At 42.2% G+C, this 14,585-nt stretch overlaps 1 pseudogene; it reads left to right on the top strand.

Annotated features, from left to right (window-relative positions):
* Positions 1 to 10,415, top strand: part of LOC139405899 (D-ribitol-5-phosphate cytidylyltransferase-like) — a 34,471-nt pseudogene extending 24,056 nt beyond the window's left edge.
* Positions 10,416 to 14,585: the final 4,170 nt, after the last annotated feature.

Below are 14,585 nucleotides of genomic sequence, written 5' to 3'. Positions count from 1 at the left end.
CAAAAACACAACATAGAAAACGGAACTTAGACAACCCACCCAACTCACGCCCTGACCATACTAAAACAAAGACATAACAAAGGAACTAAGGTCAGAACGTGACACTGTGTACAGCTTCAGCGATCGGTAAGCTGCTCTGACAGCTGACGCTTAAAGTTAGTGAGGGAGATATAAGTCTCCAACTTTAGTGATTTTTGCAATTTGTTCCAGTCATTGGCAGCAGAGAACTGGAAGGAACGGCAGCCAAAGGAGGTGTTGGCTTTGGGGATGACCAGTGAGCTGAGATAAGGCGGAGCTTTACCTAGCAAAGACTTATAGATGACCTGGAGCCAGTGGGTTTGGCGATGAGTATGTAGCGAGGACCAGCCAACGAGAGCATACAGGTCGCAGTGGTGGGTAGTATATGGGGTTTTGGTGACAAAACGGATGGCAGTGTGATAGACTGTATCCAATTTGCTGAGTAGAGTGTTGGAGGCTAATTTGTAAATGACATCGCCGAAGTCAAGGGTCGGTAGGATGGTCCGTTTTATGGGGGTACATTTGGCAGCATGAGTGAAGGAGGCTTTGTTGCGAAATAGGAAGCCGATTCTAGATTTAACTTTGGATTGGAGATGCTTAATGTGAGTCTGGAAGGAGAGTTTACAGTCTAGTCAGACACCTAGGTACTATAGTTTATAATGTTATAAGAGAGATGGCACTGGAAGGATTACGCTTTTGCTTTACAGGCTCTTTTTAAGGCTACTTTGAGTAGTGTTAACCCTTCACATTGGGGGGAAAGGCCTCACTGTGATATGGTATTGTGTGTTTTGGGATGTGGAAAATCCTCACAGTAAACCTTGAGTGTGATTACAATGTTAGAACATCATTACCTACAGATATCTTTGAAGGTGATGATAATAGAATCTAATTCCATATGTTTAGATTTGATTTAGATCAGTAATGCGTCTGTCTCAAACACCTATTGGTATTTTTAGTGAAGTGTTTTGATATCAATTGCACGGCCCATTGCTTGCCCACTCAGTCTCACGCTCATCGTCTGGTAGGCCGCACGGCCTGCATATCCCCTCGTTGTTTAGTCTGTGAGATGCGGTTGTTTTGACAGAAGTGTAGAAACACATTGTTGCACCGGTGTTTGTATGCCTGGCTTATGGGAGATATGTCTGCGATTACATTCTACCTCCGTGTTTGGAGTGGAAGTGAGGACACTAAGCCGTGACCAGGATGTACTGTGTTTAAGTCCAGGGTGTGTCATGTCTGGGATGTCTGGGTGTGTCAGTGAGCAAAATACCAGTACCTGTCTTTGACCTGAGATGTCCTACGATACAGACCGTGTCATGTTTATCTGTAATGTGGGGACTTTCTACTATGATGAGGTGTGTGAGTGAGTGGAGTTTGGTATGTCCCAGTGCGTACATCCTCCCCATGTCTTCATGCCTCTATGACTAAAGAGTCAATGTCCTGGTTACTGTTAGACGTATGTCTGCCGGTGGGCCAAATTCAAGTCATCACTCACTAGAGCTTGTTGAAATAACACAGCATTCATTCTGAAAAGACCCTATGGAAACACAAACTTCCTTTATTTTCTTTGCTGAAATGCTCTGTGTCCCATTTTGACTGGGTTTGTTGTTTGATTAGTCAAAGGGAAGTCTATACATGCTGTAGTTGTCAGGATATTTTGGAAACTGACTTTGAAAGGGGTTTCTCACTGTACTGTGAGCGGTTTGTGCAACAACAATTGTCGTGTCAATGGGGTCTAAGAAGCAGCTATGTATCAATACAAGTGCGGTTTTCCTTGGCTGGAAAGTCTGAGGAGACTCACAAAAGTTCCACACAAATGGAGGAGGATAAATATCGGCACACTTAAGCATGCTCATGCAATACGTGTCATTTACAAATGAAGTGCGGCAGAATAGGAAGGACAAGGTCATCCCAAATACAGACATTCGGGCACTTTGCCAAGTTCAGCGCCTCACCCTAAAATCATTGACCAGCGGCCTGTCACATTATCTCACTTCCAGACCCTTTGGCCCGAATCACTAATCCCAAGTCAATGCTTTAACTGTTGAGTTGGGTCCTCCTAACTTAGCATGGCCCAAGTAGGCCGTACTTTGGATGAAGTTACCCCAAATGTTGGGTGTTACGTTTGGGCTCATATCAAGTCTCTGAACCGGACATTAACCAGACCTGCTATCCCCCTCTGTGTGTTTAGCCCCTAGCGACCGCCTCCCCCTGGAATGAGAGTGGAGGGGGCCGTAGGTCCTCAATACCCACAAAAGTACATGCTGGCAGAAGGCTGAAACACAATCCTTTTAAACCAGTGGGACTCCCCTCATAGGTCATTTGGGGAGAGCTTCTTATACTGCTTTTTCTTATTTCAGCTTATTTTAGATGATAATAAACAAGACGCTAATTTTCTTCGTTTTTTTTTTTAGCAAGGGGGGAGCCGCTCATGGAAGAGTTTGAAACTGCCCACAGAAACTGATACTGCCCTCGTGGCTAACGGTACAAGTATAGGAAAACAATTACACTACGTCCAAAACATTTGTCGGTATGTCTCAATAGACCGCTTGGCCGATTTCTCCGCTGGGTAGTGTGATTCTAACAGCTCTTTGCAGTGCACTTGGCCCGGCGCTACTGAAAGCTTTTCCATGAGCTGTTTTTACTGAGGACTCCAGCTCCACTGGCAATCCATGAAGGGAACAGAAGTGGGAGCCCTCGGTAGCTAGTCCTCAGGGCTTGAGATCTCAAAATGACAGAGGCGTGCAAATTGTCACTGTTAAAACTCCTAATTGCTAAAAAAAACCAAAGCTTCAAAGAGCCCCTTCATGTGTGGCGGTGGACTGCTATACACAGCTCTGCTTCCATGATGGAAAGGTTGATCCCATCTGTGGCATTTAAAAGTAAAGTTAGCTAGTACGCAAAGGATTGCTTATTGTGTGGTCTGCTGATGTTTTCTCCTCTTTCAAAGACATATAGTTTTACTCCTGTCAAAATCCTCCTCTTAAACAGTATGCAAAAATAGACTCCGTAATGATTTGGAGTTCCATTCTGGAAACGTGTGGTTTCAGTTTGGAATAACAAGGCTAGTGTGTGCGTGCGAGAGAGCATTTGTGTTTATCCCATATGTCACTAACTTTTGATACCTATTCTAAGTTAATTTGTCGATGCACTTTGAAGTGAACACGTCCACATAGAAAGGGCATGTATTAGGTATTAAAATAGGAGATGTGGATGACTGATGTAGAGGAGTAACTTTTATATGCGTGTAACTGTGTGTTCTGCTCTTGGATTACATATGGCATATGCTGTATGACTTGTGACACTTTTCCCATTAATATGTGCAAGTGATGGACTTTTGTCTGGGAGATTTTCTAGATGAAAGGCTGTGATTAAATGATCAAATTGAATGATAAATGGAAAGTGAGGTTACCCCATGTCTAATATTGGTGAAATATATTCCATTATCAAAGTGTTCTGTGGTTTTAGTCTAGTGCTGCATTTGTCAAGCTCATTTGGGTTCATTTCATATTTCCTAGTTAATATGAAATGTCCCAAAAATGGACATACCCTTGTTGTGAAAGCACCAGGTATCAGATACATGTGTAGGGACATTTTTCATTGTATCCCACAACACAGGTGGGAACTATACCTAGTGTGTATACGTATTTATTGGCACACATATTTAGAGCAGCCATTTGACATGCATCGATTACAATGCAATCATTACATTTATGCCGTTTCAGCCAATCAGCATCCAGAATCCAAACTACCTGTTTTATAATACTTAATTTTACTCCAAGTCAGGTGTTTTTCTATTCTAAATGTCTCAGCTCTCCTCTATGCCTCAGAGATACTGTAGGCCTCTTTGTGTGTGGTGTTGCACCCCAACCAACTGTTTTCCCCATCCATATTAAACCTCTGGAAGACATGGTGAGACTGAGAGCCAATGGAAAACCACCTCGGCTCTAGAGGACATGTTATTGGGTCTGACTAGACTACTTGCTGCTAAAGACATGGAGAAATGAAAATCCCCCCTCGTTTCAGATTCCCTCTCTCACAGCAAGTGAATCAAATCACATGTTATTCGTCACATGCTTCGTAAACAACAGGTGTCGACTAACAGTGAAATTCTTACTTACGGACCCTTCCGAATAGAAATAGTGACACGAGGAATAAATACACAGTGAATAGCAATTACGAGTAAAAAATAGCATGGCTATATACAGGGAGTGGAAAATAACATGGCTATATACAGGGACTACCTGTTGAGTGTGCGTGTGTGACTTGAGTGAATGTGTTCGTAACAATGGGCCAGATAGGGCCTCATTAGGGAGAGGGGTTTATGGATCCTGGAGCGCCAGCAGTGGAAAGAAGAGAAGAGGGGAGCACAGAACAGACAGAGACTCTGCCAATGACAGAAAAGTTTAGTGGGTGAGCTAGGGTCAGGAGAGGTACCCGCCATGTCTGTCAAGCCCATCCAGAGTATTTTGAGTGAGCTGCGGTTCCTTGAGTGTACTGACATTATTTATGCCTCGTTTCCTCTTTCTGTCATCGGATAGGCCTACATTTCAATTTGAAACCATTTATACAGTGCATTCAGAAAGTATTCAGACCCCTTCACTTTTTCCACATGATGTTACGTTACAGCCTTATTCTAAAATGGATTAAATCAGGTTTTTTTTCTCATCAATCTACAGACAATACCCCATAATGACAAAGCAAAAACTGGTTTTTAGAATTTTTAGCAAATTTATTACAAATAAAAGCTGAAATATCACATTTACTTAAGTATTCAGACCCTTTACTCAGTACTTTGTTGAAGCACCTTTGGCAGCGATTACAGTCTCGAGTCTTCTTGGGTACGATGCTACAAGCTTGGCACATCTGTATTTGGGGAGTTTCTCCCATTCTTCTCTGCAGATCCTCTCAAGCTCTACCAGGTTGGATGGTGAGCATCGCTGCACAGCTATTTTCAGGATTTTAGATCGGGTTCAAGTCCGGGCTCTTGCTTTGCCACTCAAGGACATTCAGAGACTTGTCCCGAAGCCACTGCTGCGTTGTCTTGGCTGGGTGTTTAGGGTTGTTGTGCTGTTGGAAGGTGAATCTTCGCCCCGTTCTGAGGTCCTGAGCCCTCTGGAGCAGGTTTTCATCAAGGATCTCTCTGTACTTTGGTCCATTCATCTTTCACTCGGGCTAGTCTAGTCTCGCAGTCCCTGTCGCTGAAAAACATCCCCACAGCATGATGCTTCCCCCACCATGCTTCACCGTAGGAATGGTGCCAGGTTTCCTCCAGACGTGATGCTTGGCATTCAGGCCAAAGGGTTAAATATTGGTTTCATCAGACCAGAGAATCTTGTTTCTCATGGTCTTAGAGTCCTTTAGGTGCAAACTCCAAGCGGTCTGTCGTGCCTTTTACTGAGGAGTAGCTTTCGTCTAGCCATTCTAACATAAAGGCCTGGTTGGTGGAGTGCTGCAGAGATGGTTCTCCTCCTGGAAGGTTTTCCCATCTCCACAGAGGAACTCTGGAACTCTGAGTGACCATCGGGCCAGGTTGACCATCGGGTTCCTGGTCACCTCCCTGACCAGGCCCTTCTCCCCCGATTGCTCAAGTTGGCAACAGCCAGCGACAGTTGTGTCCACTCAAAGCTGCAGTGACTTCAAAGGGACTCAATTCTTGCTCATGTACCAAAGAGCGACTAGTTGATTTAATAATGCGTTGTTATGAAGTATGATTCATATTTTAGAGGCATGTATTTTCCAAGTGGAAATAATTCAACGCAAAGGCTTAGACGGATCTTAAAATGTTGATCCTCCTTGGTGATCTCCAGTCGCTTTCTCTCGATTCCTCTCTTTTTTTATTCCTCTCTTTTTCATTTTCCAGCAGTTAGGCTTGTCATGCTGCGCTCATAACCAAACAGACCTCGTTAAGGGGAGTGATCATTAGCTTGGTGGTTAGAAGGGCTGAGATTGTAGCTGTCTCAAATGAGCCCACGACACGGCCCTATACTCTTAAAGCTTTCCCAGACTTTCTCTTTGACAATGCACTTGGGTGGTAAATAATGGACTAATGAACATGTTCATAACATTTATCATCCTCATAGTTCACTAAATGCCTCAAACACATGGAACATTCTGGAATCGATTCCGTGTGATGAACTGATTGCCATGGCCTTTGTGTCAATAAGTTATTTTTCTGAATTAGATTGAAGGCAGTTTGAGAGAGAAAAAAAGAAAGAATGTATTGGTCATTACTTACAGTGAAAATAAAGGGGAAGAGTTGCAATCAGATTTCCTGGAATGCTTTGATTTCTCGCAAAGCTTTGCCTCCCAGCCTCTGACAAACCAACGTGTATTTCTGTAATGGAGGAATATCCAGTCAAAGTTAGGGTAAAAGAGTGCGTTTTGCTGCCATATTCTGTTGACTGTTCACAGATGTATTGGCCCCCATCCTCATTGCCCAACCTGGTCTCAGAGCATTTCATATTATTATGTATGTAATTCTGAGACACTCCATTTAGTATGTTATGGTATGGTATGGTATGTATTAATTGGTCCATCATCCATCATCCATTTTGGTCCATCATCCATTTCGTATGGTATGTTACGAATTACAATTCCTATTATATATTACGAATTTTTCTAAATGTACAATAGGGGCGGCAGGGTAGCCTAGTGGTTAGAGCGTTGGACTAGTAACCGAAAGGTTGCAAGTTCATATCCCCGAGCTGACAAGGTACAAATCTGTCGTTCTGCCCCTGAACAGGCAGTTAACCCACTGTTCCTAGTCATTGAAAATAAGAATTTGTTCTTAACTGACTTGCCTAGTTAAATAAAGGTAAAATAAAAAATAGGTTACGAATTTGCAAAACATATGATATGTTACAAATTCTAACTAGGTGGCTAACTTTGGATAGATTGGCTAGGGGTTAGGGTTAAGTTTAGGCGTTAGGTTAAAGGGTTAAGGTTAGGGAAAGAATTAGCTAAAATGCTTAGGGTTAGCTAACATGCTTATTGGTTGCTAGGCGTTGTATCTCCCCATCCTCCCTGACCAACCACCCTACTTTAGCTTTTGCCTTAAGTAACCATACCAAACGTAACATATCTTACGAATTTGAGTCCCACGGAATGACGTTTACTATGTCACATCTAGTCTATGATACCAGGCTGCATTGCCAAGTACTCGTAATTAAAGGGGTACTTCAGGATTTGGGCAATGAAGCCCTTTATCTACTTTCCCAGAGTCAGATCAACTCATGGATACCATTTTTATGTCTGCATACATTTTGATGGAAGTTGCCAACTGGCGTTAGCGCAATGACTGATCGTCTATGGTAACTGCTAGCATGCTAGTAGATACCATAGACCTCCAGTCATTGCGCTAATGCTAGTTAGAATTGGCGCGCGAAATTGCCTCCAACTTCCTTCATACTGGAAGCAGAGACATAAAAATGGTGTCCATGAGTTCAAGTGAGTTCAAATAGATAACGTGCTTAATTGCCAAAATCCCGAAGTATCCCTTTAAGTAAAAGAACAATGACGTTGGTACATCTTAAAGAAAAACAGGAGAGACCATTTTTTTTCCATTCCCTGAGCTTTTCTGATTTCTTAAAACCAGGGCCAAATGTAAATAGAAAAACATAATAGGCAAACACAGGAAAAGCTGAAATGAAATACTCCTGGAGCCTGCTCAAAGCTACCATATTTTGACTCCATTATGACTTTGTGTTGCTTTAATCAATAGATTATTGCTGATCCGTCTAGCAGCAGTTGTAGCCTCGGATCCCCTCTTGGTGTGGAAAATGCTTGTCATCTGACTCCCCAACACTGGTTCTGATTAGGGAGTTACTCCAGGAGTTCTGGATCCCAGTGCTCAGTCACATTAACCACGGTCAGGCCTGATTCCACGCTCACTGCTCTGAACACCTTAGGTCTAGTTACTGATAACGTTGCATCTGAATAATACCCAGGAGGGGCTGAATTAGAAATGTTTCTATTATAATTTTACACAATGAAATCAAGCAGCAATCCAATTACACGTCATTCCACTGGGAGATGAGTGCAGATGTAACAGGGTTATATTGGTGATTCCCCTTGCCACTTTATTGTTAAGCCAATGGGTTTTTGGTTTGAGTTTGTTTTGCCTTCACCTACTCAACATGGCATCTTATTGGCTGGTTTGCGTAGCTTGCTTACGAGGGGGGATGTTCCAGTTAGAATCGTCCCAGTGAACAAGCACCAAACCAGCGGTAAGTTGTTGGTTGCAAAGCACTGTACATCAAAAGTGATTTTTATACTCGCAAGTGATAATTTAAATGTACAATTTATATCAAATTGTTTGTAAATGTTATTCGATAAGATGCAGCGGTTTTTGGAGAATATTTGTTGTGCATTTTGTTGTAGAGAATTCCCGCCAGTATTAGCTAGCAACTTACTGTGTGTCTGGTGGGGGGGTTCATATATTTTGTACAGTGCGTGAGTGCAGAGTTGGCTGGTGAGACGTGCATTGCATGACGTGCAATTTTGTGTCGTTCTTATCAGGTACATTGTTAAATATATTATATTGTATATTGTAATTGTATTATTTTGGTAACTACCCCAGTGAACAAGCACCAAACCAGCGTGCGTGAGTGCAGAGTTGGCTGGTGAGACGTGCATTGCATGACGTGCAATTTTGTGTCGTTCTTATCAGAATAAAGCTACATGACTGGTGCTACATGTTGGAGTTCCGTGTCGATGACTGATTGTACACAACGCAAGACGAGTACTGTTACACAGACACTAACTCCTTGTGACTCTGAGGCTGTCCTTATATGGACACCGTAGCAATAGAATAAGCACTATAGGTTCACGAACGAGTAGTCACTCTAACAATCATTCAAATAAATTCAAACATGTGGAGAACGTAAGCATTTAATGAAATCTCATTTCATCACAGTTTCCAATGCTTTGTGACTAGGCTGATATTCAAACCCATGAGGTCCAATGTGAAATTGACCAGGCTGAGTATAGAGTAGAGTACATGTCGAGAGATCCCCTCAGATCAGTGGTGGAACAGGACGGCAGCGCCATAGTTTTCTAAACACTGCTCTGTCTGAAAGACAGAAACCAGCCCTGTCCCAATGCTGAGGCCTCATCAAGCAAGTACTAACCCAAACCGGGAGTCACTCACTGATGTCAGGAATGGAGAAGGGAGTGAAAGACGATTACAAAAGGCATTCGCAGCCTGGAAAAAACACACAAGGCACAGAGGAATCACGAAAGCAAACGACCACAACAGTAGAGTCTGCCTTTAAAAGCAGTGGGACCCTAGCCTGTTAGATCAGAAACACACACACACATTCCGTCTGTAGTTGAAAGTGTGGTTTGCTGTAGATCTGTCCAATATCATGCACTGTAAACTGTAAAGAATGCCCTCACTCGGGCTTACGAGTGCAACGGGACCTGTGATTCAGAAACGCACATTTGAAAAAAATCATATAGAGGTTTAATTTCGAAGTTCTCCCATTTCAAATTGCTTCCGTCTGTTGATTGAACTCGCTATCGAATCACATGTGGGCAACGATAATTTCCCCACCCACCCTGCAAATGGTAATTCTTAACTAAATTCGATTTAGGAGAATTCAGATGTTTGTTTGGCTGATTTTATGGACATGCACTAGGCATTACAACACCGGAGAACGTGAGAAGGGCTGCTTTTCCAGGGAGGAATCCTCCTAAGAGACAATGGACTCGACATGCGAGGTTCTGTGTAAGACACGGTATCTGTCAATCACAAGGCTTCTGGTGTGATCCCAGCAGGTTGTGTGTGTCTGAACACCCATGGGTATACTTGGTGGATTGTACTGTTTTTGTATGTTCTAAAGGAGCTCAAAGAGATGTGTATTGTATTTGATCAGTCAAACTTGTGCGAAGGAGATCCTCCCCACTGTGATTGGTTTGATAGATCAGGATATGCAGCAGCACAGTCTGTCTGTCTGTGGATCAGATTATGCAGACGATCCAAAAATAATCTCTCTGTGTGTCTGTATGCACTAAGGATCCTAACTGTGTCTCTCTGTATGTATGTGCATGCTGCAGGAAGCTACACTTTGGGGCGGTCAGTGGAGAGGGTGGCCCAGATGTCATGTGCTCTGATCTGGGACAGAAGCCCCGCCCTTACAGGACAGCTGCTCCAGGCGTGAGTCAACCCGGAAGAGCAGACCACTTCGTCCAGCCTCGTCTTGGACCACCCTTATCACTACTACCCACCTATGACTTTGCCACAAGGTGTGTGTTTGAGAAACACTCTGAGCCTTCAAACTCTGTGTATGACATGAACTGCACGAGAAAAAGGAACCGTGTGATAGGGAAGAGTTTAACATGAGACAGGGGTGTATATGGAGACAGTTTGCTTTGCAAGTGTGTGAGACTGTCTATAGTCCATACTACAGTTTACTATAGAATACTACAGTACTTACTAAATAATTCTGTAGTAAACTCCAGTATAATATACTACACACTGTAGTATCCCTCGATCATGTGATGTACTTACTATAGAATGCTGTAGAATACTATAGTAAATACTACAGTAATGTCCGCAAAAACACTATACTTTTTTAACTAGAGTAAATACTACAGCATTACCCTCCCTCATATCCCAATTTGTACCACCCATCAATGTGTTCCCCACAAGTTATTGACAGAGCAGAAGCTCTGAACTATCCATTCAGACCCCAGTCCTACCTACCTACAGGTTATAGAAAAGAGCAGAAGCTCTGAACTATCCATTCAGACCCCAGTCCTACCTACCTAGAGGTTATAGAAAATTAGCTCTCTTAGTATTTCTCCACTGGTTTCCTGAAGGAGAAAGCCTCCACTTCTATGTCAAAGATAATAAAGCAAAAACACCATAGTAAATACTACAGTAATGTCCGCAAGAACACTACAGTAAATACTACAGTAAATACTACAGTTTGCAATAACACAACAGTAAATACTACTGTAAAACGCTACATTAATTACTATAGTATATACTATAGTTTTCTATTACTACAGTATTTATGCTATAGTTACCTGTAAATACTACAGATTACAACAGTATACTACAGTAAACACTACAGTAAAGTCTGCAAAAACACTGCACTTAATACTATAGTATATATACCATAGTATACTATAGTTTTTTTTATGTGGAATGGTCTCTAGATCACTGGATGAAGGTGCTGCTGAATGGAGGAGATGAGTTGGCATTACTGTATACATGTGTGATTTTGTACTGCCATGTTTGAGTGGAGGTATAAAATGAGTGGCACATTGAAATGTTATTAAAATATTGCTTTCAGTAAAAATGACTTTTCTTTTCGTTTTAGCCATCACATGAATTGTCTTTGTTTTGATTATGCTATGACCGCAACATTGTGGGGTTCGCAGACCACCCCGGACATCTCCTGTTGGTTTCAGTACTGTATTGACCATTTTGTAGAGAATGTCCCTATGGCATTACAATGACACAATCCCGACGGGTGCCTATTCCATTCAAACGGATACAGAAGCACAGACCTTACTTCAGTGTTCCTGGTAAATATACAGATCGTGATAGGGACAAGTGTAATTGCTTTGTCTGAGACCCCACACATCAGTTGAGCCCATAATGAAGCAGCTTAGTCCTATTGAAGCTCCAGCTTCTTCACAGTAACTGTGAAGCTGCATGGACTAATCATACACAGTAAGAGGGAGCCCAAGGCAATAGTCTATCATCCTACTGTAAGTCTTTAAGTGAGGCATAGTACAAAGGTATACAGAACCCAGGTTAGTAGTGTAACTTTGTTTCCCCCTACTCTGTCAGCCATCGCTCAAACCTGCGTGTGTGTGTGTGTGTGAACGAACGAGTAGGCTACACATTGGCTACAGTATGTGTGTGTGCTTGTGAGAATGTGTGTGTTTGTGAAAGAGAGAGAATCCCAGAGAGAGAACAAGGATTCCCTCAGGTTAATGTTTTTCTCACAGGAGTGGAAGAAAGTCTCAACATCAAAGGGCTTTTTACTCTTGATCCCGGCACATTCCATAGCAACCGTACCGAGGTGGAGAGCGATTGGTTTTGTTGTTGCTTTGTATATGCCATTTACACTTCCAGGGCGGATCCGATTTCCAACATTTTACATCCTCCAAAATGTAGTGGAATACCGACTGTTGATGGAAGCTGCCTCAGGGATAGTCAGGATCACGCCACTCTGCATGCTTCTAGACATGAGAGGGAATATCTTGTTAAAAAAATATGTATTTACCTTGTTTCAGAGGGAAGGTTTTATCATAATATGATGACTCGTCTTTGTGTTCAAACATTTTCTATATGTGATTTGCTTGTCTTTCAGTTCATTAGTTGATTGTCTGCGGACTAGACACTAATCAGAAAAATTGGTGTACTCAGATTTACATTATTGTTCATCTCTGACAATATAGGGACACCTGGTGGATGATCATGGTACAGCATGAGCTCTTTATAGAGTTGTAGTTTGTTCATTCTCCACAAGGGACTCTCATTGAGCTCCCTTCCATGGTGGTATTTGCTGTAGCACAGCGCTTCCCAACCCTCGTCCTAGAATATCCCCAACAGAACACATTTTCATTGTAGCCCATGACAAATGCACCTCACTCAACTCATTGAGGCTTGATGATTAGTTGACAAGTTGAATCAGGTGTGCTTGTCCAGGGTCACAATAAAAATGTGTTCTGTTCTCATTGCGCTCTAGTGACTCCTTGTGGTGGGCTGGGTGGCTGCAGGCTGACCTCTGTCGTCAGTTAAACGTTGTTTCCTCCGACACATTGGTGCAGCTGGGTTCCGGGCAGGTGTTAAGAAGCTTGTCTTGGTGGGTCATGTTTCGGAGGATGCATGACTCGACATTCGCCTCTTCTGAGCCTGTTGGGGAGTTGCAGCGATAAGACAAGCTCGTAATCACAAAATTGGGGAGAAAAAGGGGGTTAAAAATAAAATAATACAAAGTGTACTGTTGGGGGTACTGGAGGACCAGGGTTGGAAAACACTGCTGTAGCACACCGTGATCTGAAGAGTCACGATACATTTAGCGTAAAACAGTTGCACAGGCAATAAACATATTTTTATTTTGTAAAAGAGGTGTGATCACTGATCTTTATCACTTTGTTAACAAAATATATTAAGTCTATCAAAAGTGTGCAAGTTTGAACATGTGTTATTTGGTAATCAGTGTTTCTGATCTAGACACCTTGGCTTACCCTCTCCCTCCTTTAGCCTCATGGTTCCAGTCTCAGGGTTGGGGAGTAACGGATTAGGCCTAATGAAATCCATAGGCCTAATGGACTCATGTTCAAACTTGCACACTTTTGATAGACTTAAAGGGGCAATCTGTAGTTTCTACATCTATTTTTGGATTTATAAATTATATATACAGTACCAGTCAAAAGTTTGGACACACCGTACTAAGTTTGGACACACCCACCTATTCAAGGATTTTTCTTTAGTTTTACTATTTTCTACATTGTAGAATAATAGTGAAGACATCAAAACTATGAAATATCGCAAGGAATCATGTAGTAACCAAAAAAGTGTTAAACAGTGTTATATTTTAGATTCTTCAAAGTAGCCACTTTTTGCCTTGATAACAGCTTTGCACACTTTTGGCAAAGCATGCCATTCTATGAGCGCAGCATTTATATTTCAACTCAACTCAATGAGCCAAATCAGTCCTCCGTGACAACAAAATCATAAACAACAGAGTCCTTAGTTTTGGGGTCAAACAATTTGGCTAATCTATACTTCCATATTTCCAAGTCCTATTCTTGAAGATCAGGGGGTATAACATTTATTGCAATGACTGGAATTCTGATAGACTTTGGTTTTTAATGTAAAGATATAATTTAATGGTATTATTATATGGAGTCGAAAGCGATGGGTTAGAAGAAGCCTACATAACCAATCCATAAAGTAAAGTTTAGCATCCATGTATGGCCAGCTATATAAACTTTAACATTGATTTATCCTGCAATAGATGTTGTTCAATTGGTAACATACATTTTTGTCTTCTAATGCCTCTTAAGGGGAAGTAATCTAAAAGTAACTGAATGTAATCAGATTACGTTACTGAGTTTGGGTAATCCAAAAGTAATGTTACTGATTACAATTTTGGACTTGTAACTTGTAACGGATTACATTTAGAAAGTAACCTACGCATCCCTGCTCATGGTCTACCAGAGTGCGTCTGACTGAAATCACTGTCATAGACATTTGTTATGTCGGAGTTTTACTCTAGCCAGATATGGAGACCATCGCCACCACATCGCAGAGCTAGGCCAATTTTTCACAGTTATTCACTGTTTTACAGAGCTGAATAGGAGAACTAACACAGTTCCAACTAAATGGGGGTCTGTAGATCTGCCAGGCCCAGACAGCCAGTCATCATCACCCTCACCAGACAGGTTTGATTATGGCCTTGGCGCTTCCCTGGAGGCCCTGAGGGGTGCGCGTGCGTGCGTGCGTGTGTGTGTGTGTGTGTGCTTGCGTGTGAGAAAGAGTGTGTGTGTGAGTTTGTGTGTGAGTGTTAGAGTTTCCTCTAAACTAGGATCACTACTTG

Source organism: Oncorhynchus clarkii, chromosome 3 (assembly GCF_045791955.1).
Source record: "Oncorhynchus clarkii lewisi isolate Uvic-CL-2024 chromosome 3, UVic_Ocla_1.0, whole genome shotgun sequence".
NCBI lineage: Eukaryota > Metazoa > Chordata > Actinopteri > Salmoniformes > Salmonidae > Oncorhynchus > Oncorhynchus clarkii.
Note: the sequence above shows the minus strand (reverse complement) of the source record. Positions and strands in the feature narration are given on the sequence as shown.